At 44.4% G+C, this 22,171-nt stretch overlaps 1 protein-coding gene and 1 pseudogene across 1 annotated transcript in view; both read right to left on the bottom strand.

Annotated features, from left to right (window-relative positions):
• The window catches only part of LOC127097276 (embryonic abundant protein VF30.1), a 71,323-nt gene that overhangs the window by 29,210 nt on the left and 19,942 nt on the right, over positions 1-22,171 (bottom strand). The window lies entirely within an intron of this gene.
• On the bottom strand, positions 121-672 carry LOC127093680 (heat shock 70 kDa protein 3-like; annotated as a pseudogene).

Below are 22,171 nucleotides of genomic sequence, written 5' to 3'. Positions count from 1 at the left end.
AGATTTTAATGAGAAAAAGGATTTGGCGATTTCAGAAAATAAATCGGTGGAATTCTCAATCATTCAATTTTTATTGTTCACTCTCAAAATGAATTTGAAATCAAATGAATAAATAAGTGATCAAATAATTAAAAACAAATTATAAATATAAAAAGAATATGCACGTATATGAGATGCACAAGCAATTAAAGGATGGGCAGTAGATGAAAGAGTTCTTTTCGCCCTCTCACATGCAGTCCTCAATCGCCTGAGTGCCCTAGGGTTACCGCTGATGTCCTTCTTGTTCTTTCTCTTGAACTCTTGAACAAAATAGTTCACCATTTTATTATCAAAATCCTCACCTCCAAGATGGGTGTCTCCGGCAGTGGCTTTCACCTCAAAGATACCCTCTTCAATAGTAAGCAAAGAGACATCAAAAGTACCACCACCAAGGTTAAAAATCAAGACATTCTTTTCACCAACACTTGTTGCTTTCTTGTCTAGCCCATATGCGATGGCAGCAGCAGTGGACTCATTGATGATTCACATGACATTAAGACCAGCAATAACACCAACATCCTTGGTAGCTTGACGCTGAGAATCAACAAAGTAAGCAGGGACAGTAACAACATCATTCTTAATTGCAGAGCCAAGGTAAGCTTCAACAATCTCATACATCTTCATCAGAACCATTGAAGACCATCAACAGTCTCAATGATAAACTCAGTGAAAAAAATATTCGTGAGCTCAGCACCATCACCATTCCGTCCACCGATAGTTTTCTTCACATTATCATCATGGTTACTACTAGTAAGAAGGTGACCGAAGATCAACTCAAGAACATAAATCTTCTCCTCCTGATGAATCTCAACCGGAACACCGTCGCCGTTGTTGTAAACAGAAACCGCGTTCGCTTCCGGATCTATCGTAACCTTCAACGAATCCATAGACGGATCTCTCTGTTATTATCGGCCGCATTAACGAGGATCTCGTCGAAGATCTTGAAGAGTCCAGGAACATACGAACAGCACGGTGAACCATTTCATCATTTTCGTAAACCCAAAGATCTGAGTGTGTTTTTTCAATTGAACCGACGTAGGTATCCAGACAGAGGATAATGTGTTCGAGCTGTGTTTTCTTTTGGTACATTTCTTCGATTGTTTTTCGAAGGAATGTTAGCGGCGTTGCTGGTTTAGAGAGGGCGTTTTTCGTGGTGGTTGGTGGTGGTTGTGTTTGGAGTGGTGAAGACGGATGATTTTGACGGTAGATGGTGGGCTTGCGGCGGCTTGAGGGTTTGCTCGCAGGATTTTTGGTGTCGTTGGGTGGAGGTGAGGATGAACAACGATAAAAACACGAACGGTGGAGAAGAATGAAGGGTGGAGATTGGAGGTTGAGGAAGCATTAGGTTTGTGGTTGCCGGCGTGGTGATTTTTCGGCGGATTGAGAGTGGAGGGAGCAGGTGGAGAGAGATGGAGGGTGAGGAGGATGGTGATTTTATGAGTGTGTGTTGTTGTATGAGTTCTGGCAGTGTGTCTTTTAATGTTTTTGTTGGACTACACGTGGGGGTATCCGGTTGTTGGTAGGTGGAGAGTGAAGAGAGAGGGCATTTGGGGTCTGCGTCGCTAGGCATCTATTGGTTTTCTTCTTTCATTCACCAGCATCTTTAGTATTTATAGTGTCAAACTAGGGTTATTAATTTGAGACAAATACCAAAATGTCCCTCTTTTCAAAGTTTTAGAACAAAATGAGTTTTAAGAACTAATTAAAATTAAATTAAATCATTCTAACAAAAAAACTATATTAAACTGAAACAAAGACGTAGAAACTTCTAATTAATTGAATCAAACATTTTGACAAAGAGATAAAAATAAAATGTCTCAAAATGGATAAAGGTCGGGCGCAAAAGTGCTCGAAAAATTAAAATGAATGCACCAAAATGATCATTGCGAAATAAACTTATTGGAAAAATACAACGTTTCTTTTAATTTTGAAATAAATTTTGATCGGTTAAACAGGCTCGAGCTGATCAAAAGGTGACCGAAAAATTAGTTGAAAAATAAATCGAGCATACCATGTTAAACTACGTGAAACATAGATTAATAAAACTGATGTCTGCAAGCTTGATTTTGAAACTTTTTCGCCCGCCTTTTTGACACACATTCGATAATTGGTTTAACCGCTTCGTCTGTAAATCTGAAAATTCATTTCGACTGACATTCTAGGCATTATGCGGTATGGAATGCATGGTATGTGACGCATCCGCGAAAATCAACCGGCGAGCGCTGAAATAAAAACAGCAAAGAGTCGCCACTAAATGTTATTTATCCCAAGGTAGGGAAAGGAAACGCTCAGAGAAACCTGGAAAGGACATGGTCTCGCGACCAAGAGAATGGGTTCGGGAGTCGGTTACGCAAGGGGAAGGTATTAGCACCCCTCACGTCCGTCGTACTCGACGGGATCCACGCTCTAGAAAGATAGGGTTGCTATAAACATACATCACACACACGCTACCGGATCACACAGGTGGGGTTAGAAGAAGGGGCTCGATAGGACATCGCATCCTACGCCTACGTATCTCGTCGGGAACGAGAATCAGAGCTACCGTAGTTCGGCTCACGCACGCCAAACAAATCAAACATATAAAACACACAAGGGTGGCAAACATGGAGCCCGACAGCCAATCACTGGACTTATGTCAGCATCCGAACCCAACAAACCCACACTGGAACCCGAATGCCACTCGATGGACTTACATCAGCTTCCGAGCACACAACAACACACACAAAGGGGTTGAAAACAAAGAAACGGCGCCCTGAGAGATCAGCTCAATCTCCTGCCTACATACCTCGTCTGGAACAAGGATCAGGGCGATGTAGTTCCCCTACGCAGGGATACAAGTTCTAGCCTAACCAGATAACAGAGGGAGACACAACTCTAGGGAGACTACGACTCGAGCCTAGATGTTGTCATGCAAAATCAACCCTAAGTTATGGTTTCTAGCTAAATGGCACGAGGGCCAACCTATCCTAAGCATGGCTCACACAGGAAGCAAGCCACGCACACCTGACTTGCACAGGAAGCAAAGTCAAGCACAGCCTATCTTGCACAAGGGCAAGGCTAAGCTAACCTAAGAGGCAAATCAAACAAGCATGATAACAGAAAGCACACTCTATACACATACAAGAGGCTCACACAAGGGTAGGGCACTGAGGCCAACTGTACAGGTGAATGGTGCTCTTAACCTTGCCATTGAGGGGCTAAGGTGAAGCAGATGAAAGGATGAAGTGAGGATGAGACCTCACAGCTCTTATCCCTGGCCAGGGAGAGCTAATAGACAAATGAGCATGGGTCCAGAAAGTGGGAACCCTTCTATACTCGAAGACTCTGACACTGTACACTTTGTACAAGATCTTGGGCTTGTATCCCAATGCATCAACACACAGCAGTGTGAGCAGAGGGATGACACAACAAGAATAGTGGGGGATAGATTGCATATCCCTACCTTCCACCAATTGCCTCATTGAGGTCTTTACCTGCTTGGGCTTGAAAAGTAAACAATCACAATCATTGCCTCTTAAGGAGGACTTCAGACAATTTGCCCGGCCAAATAACAAGCCGGGTCTCCAGACTACATGAAGATTAGGAGGCCTACCTCAATGCAAATTGCTTAAGCAAAGCAAAGCAAAGCAAGTTCTTAAGAGAACTGAGCAACTAAAAGGGGTACCTGAAAACAATCAAATAGAATCAGTACTCAAGCAGCTAAACAGTAACAACATAAGAGTCAATTAACAATGTACAATCAATCAATGGTGTGCATAGCACAAGGCTCACATGAACCAAACATCCTACAAAACAAACACATTAGTTTATAAGTCAAGTAAGACAATCCCAAATGTGGAACAATTTCCTTAATCCTTAACTTCTTAACCTGAAAAGGCACAACCAACTTCAAATGTAAGTAACATGACCACTAGGACTAGCCTAGGGTCAAAAAGATGGAAAAATGTTAAAACAGCAACCAATTCATGATCAAAGTCAAGCTATTTCAAATACAAAGGGATCCCAATTGGTCCCATATCCAAACTATGCACTCATTTTGTTTTATGCAACATGGAAGGCAAAAGATGCAATGTTAAGTCACATATAAGTAATCAGCAAGATCAAACTCAAATAAATGCCCAAAGGGCTCCAAAAATCCTACAAAAATTCTATCCTAAACAGAGGACATTCAACAAGCCTCATGTCAATTTTCAGGTCATTTGGACTAGTAGATCAATAGGAATTAATTAAACATGACGAAGCATGCAAAAACAACATCAAATGAAGCCCAAAAATATGCATCCACTTCAGTTAGATGGTAAACAATGATGGTTCATTAGAAATACATGGGACCAAAGCTAAATGCTAGCTTAACATGTTAGGAATTATGTCATCAATTTTCATGGTCATTGGATTAAGTATGTGCATTTGGCAACATGTACACTAAATGTTACACAAGTGAAGCTCTAAAATGTTAGGCAGCAAGGAAAAATATTAATCACATTGAAAATGGATTGTAAAAATCCACAAAAAATCATGTTGAATCTTAACATATTAATGATGCTTCATGCAAAAATTCAAGGCTATTGGCCTAAAGGAAGCATGGTAAACAATTAGGGGAATCCAGCATACCACTTGATGTCACATATATTCACACTCAAATTCAATAATTCATATATAATAAACCATAGGCCCAAAAATTATGAAACCTATGTCAAAAATTCCAGGGATGAGTTAAGAATCATTATCTAAAATTTCAATCAATTTGGATTAAGCATGGTGGTTTTAGAATTAAAATGGTACAACATATGGAAATAGCATACATTAATAACAACTCTAGGGCAATACAAATTTTTTACCAAGCAACATTTTTAATTTTGTATCTATAAAATAGTAGAGAAAAAATGATGATTAACAAAAAAAGTCTTGCATTTTTTGGATTATTTTTGAAGATTATATGATTTTTAGAAGTTTTAAAATATTTATTTAATATTTATTTGGAATTATTTAGGATTCATTTTAATTAAATAGGAGCTAATGGCAGAATTGTAAATAGCGTTTCCTGAATCAAAACGTTGCCGTGTCATTTATTGACGTGTCAGGCTCTGATAGGTTCTGGCGATGGAAAACACCAATTCACAATTGAAACGGAAGGAGCAAGATCTACAGAGCGATTTTCCAGAAAACTATGAATGTTCTTCATCTGCGTTCAAGTTCTTCAGCTGGGATTTTAGGTTTTGAACGAATCGTAATGGAAACGCATAAACTATATACCGGTCGAACCGGTTTTTCACCAGGAGTACGAATATGGATGCGATTTTGTCTATAGATTAACATACAGCACGAATCGATGGAAATAAATAACGGCATCGAAACTTCAATTGCGAATTACGCAACCAATTCTCAATGAAAATACAAACCACAAATTGCTACATAACCTACAATGAATGCACTACACAATCCCTAACTCAATTCAGCAAATGGCGATGATCGAAATCCAACCTTTCTTGATGACAGTTGCGGAATTGGCGATTTGCAGAGCTCAAAATGCGAAACAGACGGAGTGCGTTGCTTCAGAATGCGTATGGTGTAATTCTTTTAGCTCAAGGATGAGTGAATCGAACGATTCCTCGGACTGCCATGGAAGGTGCAGGTTGCTTCAACAGTTGCAATTTGTGAGTGGTTCTTGAGTCCACCTGCAAACAGAAAATCAACAACCAATACAGATGATGAATTTGTCAAGAATTCGCTCAGAGATTTATGAGATTGGTGAATTGAAGCCAAAGAGTGTTATGGAAGTTTTTGAGCAAAATGAGAGAGATGAGAGAAATTTCTTTGTGAATTTTTCTGTTAGATTGTGAAAATGATTAGTGTTGAATTCTGTTATAGATTAAATATATATATGAAGTCTTAATCCATCAATAATCTTGATTAGTGAAAAAATGGTGATTAGTGCAAATGAGCTTTATGTGATGCATTGGCCTTTTTTGCTCTTTTCCCTTTAAAAGCAATGTAGCAGCCAATTTTGGTTCAAACATGTCCAAAATACCATATGTAATGTGTAGAAACAATTCTCATTTCAATTGGTCATGTATTTTGCAATTTCACCCTTTGATGGCATAATGTCCAATTTCAACCATTGCACTTTTCAAACCAAAACTCAATTTGCAAAGCCTAGCCATGAAATGAGGATTCAAACACATTCCAAATGCCATTCCTGAGGTGTTGCAAAAGGTCTCATCTCAAAATTCCAAATATTTTGACATTTGGACAATTTTGCCCCTGATCCAATTTAACAGTCCAGTTGAAAAGTGACTTTTTGCCTTGGCCACTTTTGGAAAAATCCAATGATGCACCCTTGAAGTACATGTTAAATGGAGTTTGTGCATATAAAGAACTTGCAATTTGGACAAAGCATGTGGTAGTTATGGCCTCCTGATTACGGGTCATTTCTGAAATTCACTGAGCCATATTTTGCAAACCACACATTGGATTTTTGAGTTCTTGGACTTTTTGGAAAGGTGAGAACAAGATCTTCAACTTTCATGTTGGACAATTTTCCATTTGAAGCTTGTATGATGAAGTTATTTTGAGGGGAAAAAGTTTCCATTTTGGGCAGCTGAAATTACAGGTCCACCTGCTATTTTTGGAAACTTTCTGTCTGAGCTCAAATCCTTCAACCTTGGTCTTTGATATGTCAAACGAAACTTATATGGACATGAATGAAGCCTTTCAAACCATTTCCCACCTTCCAATCCATAAAATCGGGCACAGTTGACCACGGTTGATCACAGTTGACTTTCTAGGGTTTCTGGTTGACTGAACCATGACTGATGACTTCTGAGCATCCAATCTTTGGCCAAACCACTTCAAAATGATCCTTGGACCATATGAGCTTAAAAAAACAACCCTAGGGCTTTGTCTCAATGAAAATGGCACTTGCTTGCTTGATTGACTGATTCTCCTGATCAGTCTGACTTGATTCATTAACTGAGCTTGCACTTGAGCACATGGACAATGCAATGTTATGCAGTGGACATTGTTAATGCTATGACCTAATATGAAATGAATGTACACAATGGTAGGGTGCAAATTTGAGGTGCTACAGCTGCCCCTATTCAATCAACTGGGAACCCGAATGGATGAGAGCAACGGCTGTCAGACTTTCAGGGTAAACAGGGATTGAATACCGAGTACCGTAGAAATTTGCACACTGCTGGGAATTATTATTTTTGTTTTCTTTTCTCGGAAGTACAACCACATCCAGACATCGACACACGATGAATGGGACTAGAAATCATCTCAACTAGATGCCAACGGACAACTAGGAAAAACTCAACGTTTACCAAGACCAACGGAGAGGTAAATCCACTCTACTGGGACGACCAGGAAAGGATACAACCATACGTCAGCGGACGCAGTGGGAAAAACTCAGCGTTTATCGAAACCAACGGAGAGGTAAATCCACTCGGGGACAGGCACAACTAGACGTCATAGGACGAATAAGGAAAAACTCAGCGTTTATCGAAACCAACGGGGAGGTAAATCAACTGGGGACGACCAGGACAACTCGACCAGACGTCATAGGACGAAAGGGAGACTCAACGTTTATCGACACCAACGGAGAAGGAGAATCAACTGGGGACGACCAGGACAACTCGACCAGACGTCATAGGACGAAAGGGAGACTCAACGTTTATCGACACCAACGGAGAAGGAGAAAACTCAACCAGACATCATAGGATGAAAGGGAGACTCGACCAGACGTCATCGGACGAAAGGGAGAAGGAGAAAGCCACTTCACGAGGGAAAGGCATCACAACCGGAAACCGAATAGGACGTCTATTGGGAATTCTGGCTGGGAATCAACCAGACATTAATGAATGACTGGGAATAGGATATACAATCAAACGTTCGCGGACGAATGAGAAAAACACAACGTTTATCGAAACCAACGAGGAGGTAGATCCACTCGGGGAAGGGTACAACTAGACATCATCGGACGACTAGGAAAAACTCGACGTTTATCGACACCAACGGAGAGGAGGAATATTCTGAGGGGAATCATCTGGTATTACCAAATGATTTGCGGGGAATAAGCAACTATACGTCATAGGACGCATAGGAAAAACTCGACGTTTATCGACACCAACGGAGAGGAGGAAACTCTTCTAGGGAGAGCGAACACAACCAAATTATCAGCGGATAACTGGGAAAAACTCGACGTTTATCGACACCAACGGAGAGGAGTATCAACTTCACTAGGGAAAGTGAAAACACAACCAAATTATCAGCGGATAACTGGGAAAAACTCGACGTTTATCGACACCAACGGAGAGGAGTATCAACTTCACTAGGGAAAGTGAAAACACAACCAAATTATCAGCGGATAACTGGGAAAAACTCGACGTTTATCGACACCAACGGAGAGGAGTATCAACTTCACTAGGGAAAGGGGACGACGTTACGAACATCGAACGATGATGTTTACCGACATCCAAAGAAGACCAGACACTTACGCATGACTGGGAATCACCGAAAGATGGTGTTTACCGACACCAAAGAAGACCAGACACTAACGCATGACTGGAAATCACCGAAAGATGGTGTTTACCGACACCCAAGAAATAACACACGCGGGTGCTGACGGGATATTGGCATCTACAAGATGACAGGGCAAGGCTTGACACTTGCAAAGGGGGTCTCACTGGGGAGAAACAATCTTTCCTTTCACGGGTGAGGAAATAAACCTCTGTGGGGATTAACCCTGAACGCCATCAGGAGCAACTGTAGCAAACGTTCCGTACAGGTTGAACCAACATCCGCCTCTGCCGGGGATACTGTCTGATCGGTTTCGAACACATGAATGCATATGTTTGAATTTTTCTATGGCGTAATGCTCCATATTGAATGGAAATGCTACGCGTTTTGAGGATGCAATGATCACTACATGCAAAATGCAAATGAACCCCGGCTACGGAGCCAAAAGATCAGGTACTCCAACTCTGCGGGGAGACTCTGACTGAGGAATACTCTGCGGGGAGAGCCTTCATCTAGGAATGCTTTGCGGGGAAAGCACCGACTTCTCACTCATGCTGGAGAAACAAAACTGTTGCCGGGAACAGGATAGATTTTGCTGGGGACATCCTTCAAAGGACTCAATCCGCTAAGGGACTCCACTTGGGAAGCACTCAAAACTCCACTGGGGAAGATAACACCAAGCAACCTTTCGGGGAAAGTACTCTCTGGGGTAACAAGATCACCTTACTGGGGAATGATATAGCACTTCACTGGGGAAGACCTAATCACCTCAGGTAGGACCACTCTGTTTTGGGGAATAACCTCCATTCCACTGGGGACGACCCACGCAACCCACAGGTAGACGAAACTCAGCTGGGGATGCAACGACCGATCTGTCGCAGTAACTCGTTCAATCCACTGATAGGATGAACTCTGCTGGAGAAATATTTCTTTGAAACCCGCTCCACTCGGGGAACGGCTGAGGAAAAAACCCACACCATTCTGCTGAGGAGAACAACTCTGGTGGGGATGATAACACAATCACATCATACTGGAGATAGACCCTCACAACCCTGCTGGGGAGAAGCATTCACGACCCTGCTGGGGATAACATATCACGAACCCAACTGCTGGGGAACAACACTCTCATGACAAACTCCGCTGGGAGAACTCCTGGGGAAACGTCTGCCAGGCACTCAGTGGGGAGCTTAGCCGGGGGAAACTCGTCAACACAAACCTGCTGGGAATAACAGTCCTTGGATCTGCTGAGGAAAGACGGCATTATCCACAGGTACCACTGCAGGGGAACGAAACTCTGACAACTCCCAAACTTGCTCGGAGAAGAAATACCTGCTGGGAAATGCTCACAGATGACGACCTGCAAAACAGCACAATACAATGCCCCAGGGGTATATGGACAAGATACGCTCAAGTGTCCTCAACATTCAAAATGATTTTCAAATGTTTTATCCTTCTGCAAGTTATTGTTAAGCCTTCATGTTTTATTATATGCAATGCTTATCAAAAAGTCGGACGTTTTTGCAAACAAAACAGTAAAAATAAAAACAAGAGAGCTATTTCTTCTGAATAACGACTTTTATTGATTGAAAATGTGCCTGAAAAGGCGAATACATTGGGAAGCAATTCCTAGAAAGAGGTAATTGCGCACAAAAGGAAAATAGACTATCCTAATGGCAATGTGAATACAGCATCCCCTATTTCCCAATTCTGTTATAACCCACAGATCATCATTTTTCCTCCCAACTCCTTGCTTTCTGAGAAGAACGACTGGACCGATCACATCTTTCGAGATGGTAGCTGACGAAGCGCGATGAAGTACAGATAACTCAGACTGTAGTCTTCGCTTTAATCCCTCTTTTGGCTGGATCGCCCTTTCGGGTTTTCAATCCACCGGGATACCCATTTTTGCCTAAGCCACCCTTGCGGGTTTTCGACTTACCGGGTGTACAAATTCTTTTCATTTATATCCCTAATTTTTGCCCGAACCTTTTCTTTCTGTTTTTTGGTTCGCCGGGATGCCCATTTTTGCCTGGACTCTTTTGTTCTTTTTGTCCAGCGGGTCAATTTATGCGAAGTATTTTTTGACTACGTCGGAGTTAACAGGGGACGGAAAATCTTCACCATCCATAGTTGTAAGCATTAAGGCTCCACCGGAGAAGACCTTCTTCACAACATATGGACCTTCGTAATTAGGAGTCCACTTGCCCCTATTATCTGTACCGGGAGGAAGGATCCTCTTCAAAACTAGATCGCCAGTTTGAAATGTCCGAGGACGCACTTTCTGATCAAAGGCTCGCTTCATCCTTCTCTGGTATAACTGCCCATGGCACACAGCTGCTAACTGTCTCTCTTCGATAAGGCTTAACTCATTAAACCTTGTACGAATCCACTCGGCTTCGTCCAGCTTCACATCTAATAATACCCTCAGAGAAGGGATCTCCACCTCAACTGGTAGGACTGCTTCCATACCATACACAAGGGAGTACGGGGTTGCCCCGGTCGACGTACGCACTGAGGTACGGTACCCATGCAAAGCGAAAGGCAACATCTCATGCCAATCCTTGTACGTGACGACCATCTTCTGCACAATCTTCTTGATATTCTTGTTAGCTGCCTCTACAGCACCATTCATCTTTGGTCTGTAAGGAGAAGAATTGTGATGTTCAATCTTGAAATCTCTGCAAAGTTCTTTCATCATCTTGTTGTTGAGATTTGAACCATTGTCAGTGATGATTCTCTCAGGAACTCCGTAACGACAGATGATCTCCTTCTTGATGAACCGGGCAACCACTTGTTTGGTGACGTTGGCATAGGAAGCTGCTTCTACCCATTTGGTGAAGTAATCGATCGCGACCAAGATGAAGCGATGTCCATTCGAAGCAGTTGGCTCAATCTTCCCAATCATATCAATGCCCCACATGGCAAACGGCCAAGGCGAGTTCATGACATTCAACGGGCTTGGTGGTACATGCACCTTATCAGCATAGATTTGACACTTATGGCACTTCCGAGCGTATTTGAAACAATCGGACTCCATAGTCATCCAGTAATAACCGGCTCTCAGCAATTTCTTTGACATTGCATGACCACCAGCATGGGTACCAAACGAACCCTCATGCACCTCTTGCATCAACATGTCTGCTTCGTGTCTATCCACGCATCTGAGCAAGACCATGTCAAAGTTCCTCTTGTACAGCACATCATCCTGATTCAGATAAAAGCTTCCAGCTAGCCTTCTCAGGGTTTTCTTGTCATTCTTTGATGCACCCTCAGGATACTCTTGAGTCCTGAGGAAGTTCTTGATATCATAATACCACGGTTTATCATCAATAGCAACAACAGACTCGGCTGCAAACACATACGCAGGCCTCTCGAGTCGATTCACCTCAATATGTGGCACATGATTCCACCAATGAACTTTTATCATGGAAGATAAAGTAGCCAAGGCATCAGCCATCTGATTCTCATCCCGAGGGACATGATACAACTTCACCTTCTTGAAGAACGTCAGTATTCTTCTGGTGTAATCTCTATACGGAATCAAATGCGGCTGGTTCGTATTCCAATCTCCATTGACCTGATTGATCACTAGAGCTGAATCTCCGAAAATGTCAAGTGTTTTGATCCTCAGATCAATGGCTTCTTCTATCCCCATGATACAAGCCTCATATTCAGCTTCGTTGTTGGTGACATCAAACGTCAATCTGGCAGAAAAAGGTATATGGGCACCTTTTGGATTGATCAGCACTGCACCAACACCGTTACCGTTCACGTTCACGGCCCCATCAAACATCAGTGTCCACTTGTCATCAGGATCCGGTCCTTCCTCGACAAGAGGCTCTTCACAATCTTTCATCTTAAGATACATGATGTCCTCATCAGGGAATTCAAACATCATAGGCTGATAGTCATCAATCGGTTGTTCAGCGAGATAGTCTGACAAAACACTACCTTTGATAGCCTTCTGAGACGTGTACTGGATATCATACTCAGTTAAGATCATTTGCCAACGGGCAACACGTCCAGTGAGAGCCGGCTTCTCAAAGATGTACTTCACAGGATCCATCTTAGAAATCAACAAGGTAGTATGGTTCAGCATATACTGCCTCAGTCGGCGAGCAGCCCAGGCCAAAGCACAGCAAGTTTTCTCGAGCAGTGAATATCTTGTTTCACAGTCGGTAAACTTTTTGCTTAGGTAGTATATAGCATGCTCTGTTCGACCAGACTCGTCATGCTGTCCCAATACACACCCCATCGAAGTCTCGGTAACTGACAGGTACATTATCAATGGTCTCCCTGGAACTGGAGGGATCAGGATTGGAGGTTGCTGTAAATACTCTTTAATCTTGTCAAAAGCTTTCTGACAATCATCATTCCACTTGATTGCCTGATTCTTTCTAAGCAATTTGAAAATGGGTTCACACGTGGCAGTTAGGTGAGATATGAACCTTGCAATGTAGTTCAACCTCCCTAAAAACCCACAGACTTGCTTTTCCGTTCTCGGTTCAGGCATCTCCTGAATAGCTTTGACTTTTGCTGGATCAACCTCGATCCCTTTCTCACTGACAATAAAGCCTAACAGCTTCCCTGATCTCACACCAAACGTACACTTGTTTGGGTTCAACCTCAGTTTGAACTTGACCAATCTATCAAACAACTTCTGCAGATTAACCAAGTGCTCCTCTTCCGTCTGCGACTTCGCAATCATATCATCCACATACACTTCAATTTCTTTGTGCATCATGTCATGAAAGAGAGTCGTCATTGCCCTCTGATAGGTAGCACCGGCGTTCTTCAGCCCAAATGGCATCACCTTATAGCAGAACGTGCCCCAAGGTGTAATGAATGTCGTCTTTTCCATGTCCTCTGGCGCCATCTTGATCTGGTTATAGCCCGAGAAGCCATCCATGAAAGAGAATACCGAGGATTGAGCCGTATTATCCACCAATACGTCGATGTGAGGTAATGGGAAATCGTCTTTCGGACTCGCTCTGTTCAAATCCCGGTAGTCGACACACATTCTGACTTTGCCATCCTTCTTCGGCACCGGAACGATGTTGGCTACCCACGGTGGGTAAGTTGTTACTGACAAGAATCCAGCATCGAACTGCTTCTGAACCTCTTCCTTGATTTTCACGGCCATATCAGGACTCGTTCTGCGAAGCTTCTGCTTGACCGAAGGACAATCTTCTCTGAGAGGTAGTCTATGAACCACAATATCAGTATTCAGCCCAGGCATATCTTGATAAGACCAGGCGAATATCTCAATGTACTCTTTCAGCATCTCAACCAACCTGCTCCTGACCTCAGGTTTCAAAGCAGCCCCGATCTTGATATCTCTTCTGGCGTCCTCAGTGCCAAGATTCACAATCTCCAACTCCTCCTGATGAGGTTGGATGACCCTTTCCTCCTGCTTCAACAATCTATCCAATTCTTTCGGGAGTTCACTGTCTTCATCACTCTCCTCTTCAGCTTGGTAGATGGGATTGTCGAAATCATACTGGGCCATAACAGATTTGTTCATAGTGGATGCCATAAGATCATTTCTGCATGTTGATGTTTTATTTTAGAAAAAGAGTTCAAGAAAGTCACAAAAAACAAAAACATTGCCATTTTTATTTTTGAAAAATGAAAAACAAAATAGAAAGACAGGGATCACAAAATTGTTTGCAAAACGTCCTTTATTAATGATAAACAATGAAAACATGTGGCCCTACAATGAACCACTACGTCTTGGGCAGAACGTAGGGTTTTGTGCAGAATGAAAAATAAAAGAAAATTACTCTGTCTGAAGAGTAACTTGGACTATATCCTCTGCAGTCCAGTTATTGATCACCTCCCCTGGCGCACTCGGGCGGACCCAGCAGTCGAGATCACAATCACTGTCAACATCTTCCACATCAGCTGCGAAGACGGCCCCGTGATTCATCAGCCCAGCGCTGGTAAAGGTACTCGGACCTGCTGCCCCCTGCTCTGCTCGGAGAGGCTCATAACCAATGCCGAATGTGTCTTCTTTGACGGGCAAGTCCACCATCTTGCCCCAGCCCTCGGCCTTGCCGGAATTAACCACTTCCTTAGCTTGCTTGTAAGAAGTGATTGAAGCACTTGGCTTCCTCTGCTCAGCATAGGCCACCTTCTCGAGCGCTACCGTCTCAAACGCCTGGCATAAAGTTTCGTGGATCTCGCCATCCACCTCAACATATTTGAATGAGGATAAGTGACTCACCAAGATGTCCTCTTCGCCACATACGGTCACAATCTGACCGTTCCAGACGTATTTGAGCTTCTGGTGGAGAGTCGACGAGACCGCTCCTGCTGCATGGATCCATGGACGTCCCAGAAGACAACTGTAAGCAGGCTGGATGTCCATGACGTAGAAGACAATGTCGAACTCCTCAGGGCCTATCCTTATAGGCAAAGTGATTTCACCAAAGACTGGACGCTTGGATCCGTCAAAAGCCCGAACCACCAGGTCACTTGGCGTCAGCACAACCCCTTCAATCGGTATCTTCTTCAATATTTGCTTAGGCAGCACGTTCAACGAAGAACCGGTGTCAACCAAGACATGTGACAGCACAGCCCCCTTGCACTCCATGGTGATGTGCAAGGCCTTGTTGTGATCCCGCCCTTCAGGTGTTAGATCAAGATCTGTGAACCCTACACCATGTCGGGTAGTCACATTAGCAATTACACCTTCCAGTTGATTGACAGAAATCTCCTGAGGTACATACGCCATATTTAACATCTTCAGCAAGGCGTCTCTATGTGCCTCAGAGCACAACAATAGAGAGAGGATAGAGATTTTGGAGGGAGTTTGATTGAGCTGATCTACAATCTTGTAATCGCTCTTCTTGATTATCCGCATAAACTCCTCCACATCCTTTTCAAACGAGCCACCAGGCACATTCGCTTGAGCAGGGACTTCATCGACAACAGCCTGTTTGCCCTTAGCTTTAACAGATGCCTCAGCATTGGCATCCCTCAACTGTTGAGGCGCAAACAACCGACCACTACGGGTAAAGCCTCCGGGTCCACCCACATTGTCCACAGCAGGACTCGCAATGACCGGAGCTTTACTGGCAGGTGCAAAAATTGTCACAGGCGCTTGATTCGAAGGCCTGACCCTGTTCTCAGCCCTCCTGTTGCTTCGGTAGGCATTATCATACCTCCAAGGCACAACATTATTATTCTCAGCCCTCCTGACCGGAGCGACGATCGTTGTTGGAATGTTGGTGGCAACTGGTGCAGAAATGGTAGCCGGAGTACCACTGGTTGTAGGCGCGCGCCTTTCAGATGGCTTGAAGAAGATAGTGACAGTAGACACTGCCCCATGGTTTCTGTTATCAGCCCTACTAAACTGAACATGGCCCTGATCCATCAAACCCTGGATACCAGCCCTCAGTAGATCACACCCCTTAACAGACTCTGCACAGCCCAAACAGTCTCTATCACAGCCCGGATGAACATCACTATCCAACAGACGGCCTTTCACAACTTCCAGAGAAGTCTGAATCTCATCCACACTGATCACCAGATCTTCAGATTCAACCCCTTCAATACAGTTAACCCTATGAGCACCATGCGCAGGCATAGGGTTGTTCACAACATTTGGCACAGGGGAGAAATTGATCGTCTTGGAATCGATCAGATCTTGGACTTTATGTTGGAAAGCCCGACATTTCTCTATATTATGCCCTGGTGCTCCAGAATGGAAATCGCACCGGACATTCGCATCATACCCAGGTGGTAGAACAGTTGGTGGAGCCATGGTCCTCAACTCCACAAAGCCCAATCTGAGCAACTCAGGTAGAAGCTCAGCATATGACATAGGCAACGGATCAAACCTTCTATCAGGCTGCAACCTCTGCCTCGGCTGATAAGGACGCTGCTGCTGTTGTTGTTGTCTAGGTTGTTGAGGAGGTTGACGTTGTTGCGGTGCAGGAATGGTCACTGCAGCAACCTGTCTGTATTGATGTTGATTTCTGTTCGGCCCTCGGCGATGCTGAACAGCACTGGTTTCACCTTCTCTACGGCGAGGTGCCCCAGAGAAAGGTTTCTTTGATGAAGAGGAACCCACATCGTTGATCTTTCCAGCCTTGATCAAACTCTCGGTCCTTTCACCACAAATAACAACATCAGAGAAGCTTCCGAATGGGCAACTCCCCATTCGGTCCATGAACACTCCCTGAAGTGTGCCAATAAACATATCCGTCAACTCCCTCTCCAGCATAGGGGATTGAACTCTGGCAGCAAGCTCACGCCACCTCTGGGCGTATTCCTTGAAGCTTTCATTATTCTTTTGGCACAGACTCTGCAGCTGAGTCCGGCTCGGTGCCATGTCCATGTTGTGTTTGTATTGTCTGAGAAAAGCTTCTCCCAGATCCCTCCAGCATCGGATAGAGTCTCGCTTGAGCTCCATGTACCAATCAAGAGATGCCCCAGATAGGCTATCTTGAAAGAAGTACATCCACATTTTCTTGTCATCTGTATATGCCGAGATCTTCCGATAATACGCCTGCACGTGAGTGCGAGGGCAAGAAGTACCGTTGTACTTGTCGAAGGTGGGCGCTTTGAATTTGTGGGGAATCCTCAGACCTTCCACCAACCCCATGTTTGTGACATCGAACCCAAGAGAGTTCTGGCATTCCATCGCCCTTATTTTTTCAGCCAGGGCATCGACCTTACGATCCCTATCTTCGTTTCTAGCAACATCACCGTCGTCCTCACCCATCATCGTGAACATGTCCTCTTGTCTATCAACAAAAGGAGCTGGATGACGCACCGGAGCCCGGGTGGCCCTGACATTGACCTCTGCAGCAAGAGGTTGACCATTAATCCTTATACCCCCAAGTTCTTCACCAGCAGCATAACCATGAATGGGAGCAGCAACAACGTTAGCATTTTCAAAACCAGGTGGAGCAACGGGTGAACCATGGTTAGACGCCTGAATAACCGTTTCCTGCCTTTGGACCAAAGCACGGAGCTCCTCTTGACCCTGAGCAACCCCTTGCATCATCGTCAGAAATTGGGCCATGTTCGCCCTCATCTCAGCCATCTCAGCCTGAACCTGCTCCATACTTCTGCGCTGATTGAGTCTTGTAGAGTACCGGTGTGGTCGCTGATCAGCTATCCTGCCTGTCACAGGAACCAGAGTGAGAAGTCGGCACAAGAACACCTGTTATGCAAATGTTATGAATATGATGCTAATGCATATGATGCACATGATAATGATCATCTCTCAAGCATTCAAAGAGCCTGATTCATCTCAAGAAAAGACAACCTGCAACAACACAAAGCAACAGGGAGATACAGAAACATCATACAACTGAGCAGGAAATACAGAAAAAACCAAAATCTCATCTATAAATGAGCAACTGGATCATACAACAAAGATCCAAATATCCAACAAAGTACAACAAATGAATCCGACCCAACAAGCCTGGGGGTGATTCACAACACAACATCAGGAAATATAAGCTAAGACAAGCTACTTCCGGGAATGAGCGTCTTCAAGTAGTGACACTGGTCTATCAACAGTTCACACTCTGAACATTCTGGTAAGGGAGTGATTTTCTCCTTCAACTGTCTTCTAAGCTCACTAACCTCTGCCCCATGCTGGGTCTCTGATGCAAGTCTCTGATCGACTTCCTTCTTCATCTGGATATCTTTGGCTCTGAGTTGCTTCTCCAAGTCTCTGATCTTCTTCAGATAACTAGCTTCAGCTCTCTGCAATCTCAAACACTCCCTGTGCTCTACATCTAGCAAGGTCTCCATCTCTGAATAAGATCTCTTCTTACTCCTTACTCCCTCAACATCTGCACTCTGGATGTCTCTGAGTCGATGAGGCAGGTTCGGCTTTTCAGCTTTGGCTTGGTACAACTCCATCTGAGCATCTTGCTCTTTCTCCTTCAGGTGACGATCCTCCATCCGGGCTTGCTTACACTGCTCGGCAGGCACAGTATCAGCAAGAGTCAAGGGTGGTTGCACTTGCAACGGATTCATCCTATCATAGGGCAGCAATAAAGTTTCCACTCTCTTCTTCACCCAATCTGTGTAATCAGGCATAGCAATAGCAAACTTCTTCCCCAAAATGGATCCATCTCTGACACCTATGGACTTCCAGGCTCTTCCAATCTGCTCCAATCTAACAGGGTCATTCTTCTTCTCAAAATACACACTCTCAGCTATCTCAGCTTCAAGTGGTCTTCTACTCATTACGAACCCTAACTGGCGAAGAGAAAGAACTGGGTTGTAATTGATGCAACCCTTGGTCCCCACAAGTGGCACGTTCCGGAATTCTCCACAACTCATAATGACATTTCGCATATCCACCCGGTATGACTGCCATCTGATATCATATGAGGTGAGAGACGTCACCCTCTGAGTCCACCTGTAAGTGCTCTGAGCATCAATAAATGGTCCGCTGACTGGTAGGAGAGACAAAAACCACCTGAGCAAAAGTGGGAGACAACACCTGATAGCCCCACCCTTACCATGCCTACTGTGAATGGCATAGTAAGTGTCAGCTAATAAAGTAGGAACCGGATTCCTCCCAATGAAGATGCAGATTGCAGCATAGTCGACAAAGTTGGGCATACTAGGAAACAGGACGATCCCATAGATCATAACAGCAAGCTGGGCATGAAAAGCTCCCCAATTCCCCTTCTCTGCTTCTCCTTTAGCAACTCTCAGTAGAAACTTCAATGGTAGGCCCACAACATCTCCACTAGTCTTCCAACTCTCACTGATCTCTCGGATACTCAGATGTAAAGCCCTAGCGACAACCCTGAAGTCAACTTCCTTCGGGATGTCCAGGAAAGGAACCTGATGCTGAATAGGGACACCCAACAGAATGGAGTACTCCTCGAGAGTAGGCGCCAACTGATAGTCCTGGAAAGTGAAACATCTAAGCTCTGGGTCGTAAAACTGAAGAAGAGTCTGCAACGGCACTGGGTCAACTACCATCTTCAACAAAGACAGAATATCCCCGTACTGGTCAATGAACCCCTTCTGATGATCACTGGTCACCAAACTGCTCAACTCAATCAGAGACGTCAGAGGCTCACGGTAAAAACTATAAGAACAGGTCTTCCGCTTCGGCTCGGGAACTGTTGCCATCTCTATCAATGAATCAAGCTCTGGAATGTACCTGAGAAATGATATGCATGCAAGGATTAGTTTTTTTTTTCTTTTTCTTTTTTCAATTTTTTTTCAATTTTTTTCTTTTGCATTTCTTTTGAAAAATAAACATGTTATGATGCACATGATGCAGACATGACTGGCAAGCTGTGTATCTCTGAACACAGGATCGAAGCTTCGGCTCGAACTCTGATCACAACCATCTGAAACCCCAAAGTCAACCGTTCAACTGTCATCTGAACCCAATCTGAGGAACCGAGTCACCAACGGAGCAACCTTAAATTCAGCCTAGGGATCCGAAATAAACGGAACCCTCTGATAATAGCCAAGGTCAAACCTCCGGCGTCCAGAAATAAAGATCCATAAATCCGGCTGAACCATATTCAATGTCACAGCATCACTGGCAGAAACTGTACTTGCAAACATCAAACCCGCCCCTCACAGGTGAATTCTAACAAGGTCATCCTAAGGCGGATAATAGTCTCGACAATCGGGCGGAGATACTCAATGGGTTTGCCCTCTCGGGTGTGCCATTGTAGCTCTCTTAAAATCGTCTAAACCAAAGATCCGGGAAATGATCGGTCACCAGAGTCAATAGCCCAGAAGAAGTAACTAAGCCAAAGTGAAATGTTCCACAATGGAAAGCACTATCGACTGAACCTCGTCCGGCTTGTGGTATGTCACGTTACAACATTATACTGAAATAGCAAATGAGGAACGTGAGACCCACACTAATCCTAGGTGTACACTCGGGCCTGGGTTTTAGCCCCACTCAGAACACCCACCCCCAGTCAGAGGAACCAACCTGTACAGAATCCAATCATGATGACAGTATGATGCATGCAAACATAAATGCAAACAGTAAATGCAAACAATAAATACATGAATGCAATAGATAACAGCACAAAGCAACCAAAAACCTAACCTAGAGGGCGCTAGGAGAGACTCGCTTAGGGAAGAAGGACCAGCACAGGTCAACTTCTCTAGTTTCCCCAGCAGAGTCGCCAGCTGACGCATCCGCGAAAATCAACCGGCGAGCGCTGAAATAAAAACAGCAAAGAGTCGCCACTAAACGTTATTTATCCCAAGGTAGGGAAAGGAAACGCTCAGAGAAACCTGGAAAGGACATGGTCTCGCGACCAAGAGAATGGGTTCGGGAGTCGGTTACGCAAGGGGAAGGTATTAGCACCCCTCACGTCCGTCGTACTCGACGGGATCCACGCTCTAGAAAGATAAGGTTGCTATAAACATACATCACACATACGCTACCGGATCACACAGGTGGGGTTAGAAGAAGGGGCTCGATAGGACATCACATCCTACGCCTACGTATCTCGTCGGGAACGAGAATCAGAGCTACCGTAGTTCGGCTCACGCACGCCAAACAAATCAAACATATAAAACACACAAGGGTGGCAAACATGGAGCCCGACAGCCAATCACTGGACTTATGTCAGCATCCGAACCCAACAAACCCACACTGGAACCCGAATGCCACTCGATGGACTTACATCAGCTTCCGAGCACACAACAACACACACAAAGGGGTTGAAAACAAAGAAACGGCGCCCGGAGAGATCAGCTCAATCTCCTGCCTACATACCTCGTCTGGAACAAGGATCAGGGCGATGTAGTTCCCCTACGCAGGGATACAGGTTCTAGCCTAACCAGATAACAGAGGGAGACACAACTCTAGGGAGACTACGACTCGAGCCTAGATGTTGTCATGCAAAATCAACCCTAAGTTATGGTTTCTAGCTAAATGGCACGAGGGCCAACCTATCCTAAGCATGGCTCACACAGGAAGCAAGCCACGCACACCTGACTTGCACAGGAAGCAAAGTCAAGCACAGCCTATCTTGCACAAGGGCAAGGCTAAGCTAACCTAAGAGGCAAATCAAACAAGCATGATAACAGAAAGCACACTCTATACACATACAAGAGGCTCACACAAGGGTAGGGCACTGAGGCCAACTGTACAGGTGAATGGTGCTCTTAACCTTGCCATTGAGGGGCTAAGGTGAAGCAGATGAAAGGATGAAGTGAGGATGAGACCTCACAGCTCTTATCCCTGGCCAGGGAGAGCTAATAGACAAATGAGCATGGGTCCAGAAAGTGGGAACCCTTCTATACTCGAAGACTCTGACACTGTACACTTTGTACAAGATCTTGGGCTTGTATCCCAATGCATCAACACACAGCAGTGTGAGCAGAGGGATGACACAACAAGAATAGTGGGGGATAGATTGCATATCCCTACCTTCCACCAATTGCCTCATTGAGGTCTTTACCTGCTTGGGCTTGAAAAGTAAATAATCACAATCATTGCCTCTTAAGGAGGACTTCAGACAATTTGCCCGACCAAATAACAAGCCGGGTCTCCAGACTACATGAAGATTAGGAGGCCTACCTCAATGCAAATTGCTTAAGCAAAGCAAAGCAAAGCAAGTTCTTAAGAGAACTGAGCAACTAA

This window comes from Lathyrus oleraceus, chromosome 6, assembly GCF_024323335.1.
Source record: "Lathyrus oleraceus cultivar Zhongwan6 chromosome 6, CAAS_Psat_ZW6_1.0, whole genome shotgun sequence".
NCBI classification, from domain to species: Eukaryota; Viridiplantae; Streptophyta; class Magnoliopsida; order Fabales; family Fabaceae; genus Lathyrus; species Lathyrus oleraceus.
This window is presented reverse-complemented; position numbering and strand designations above follow the sequence as displayed.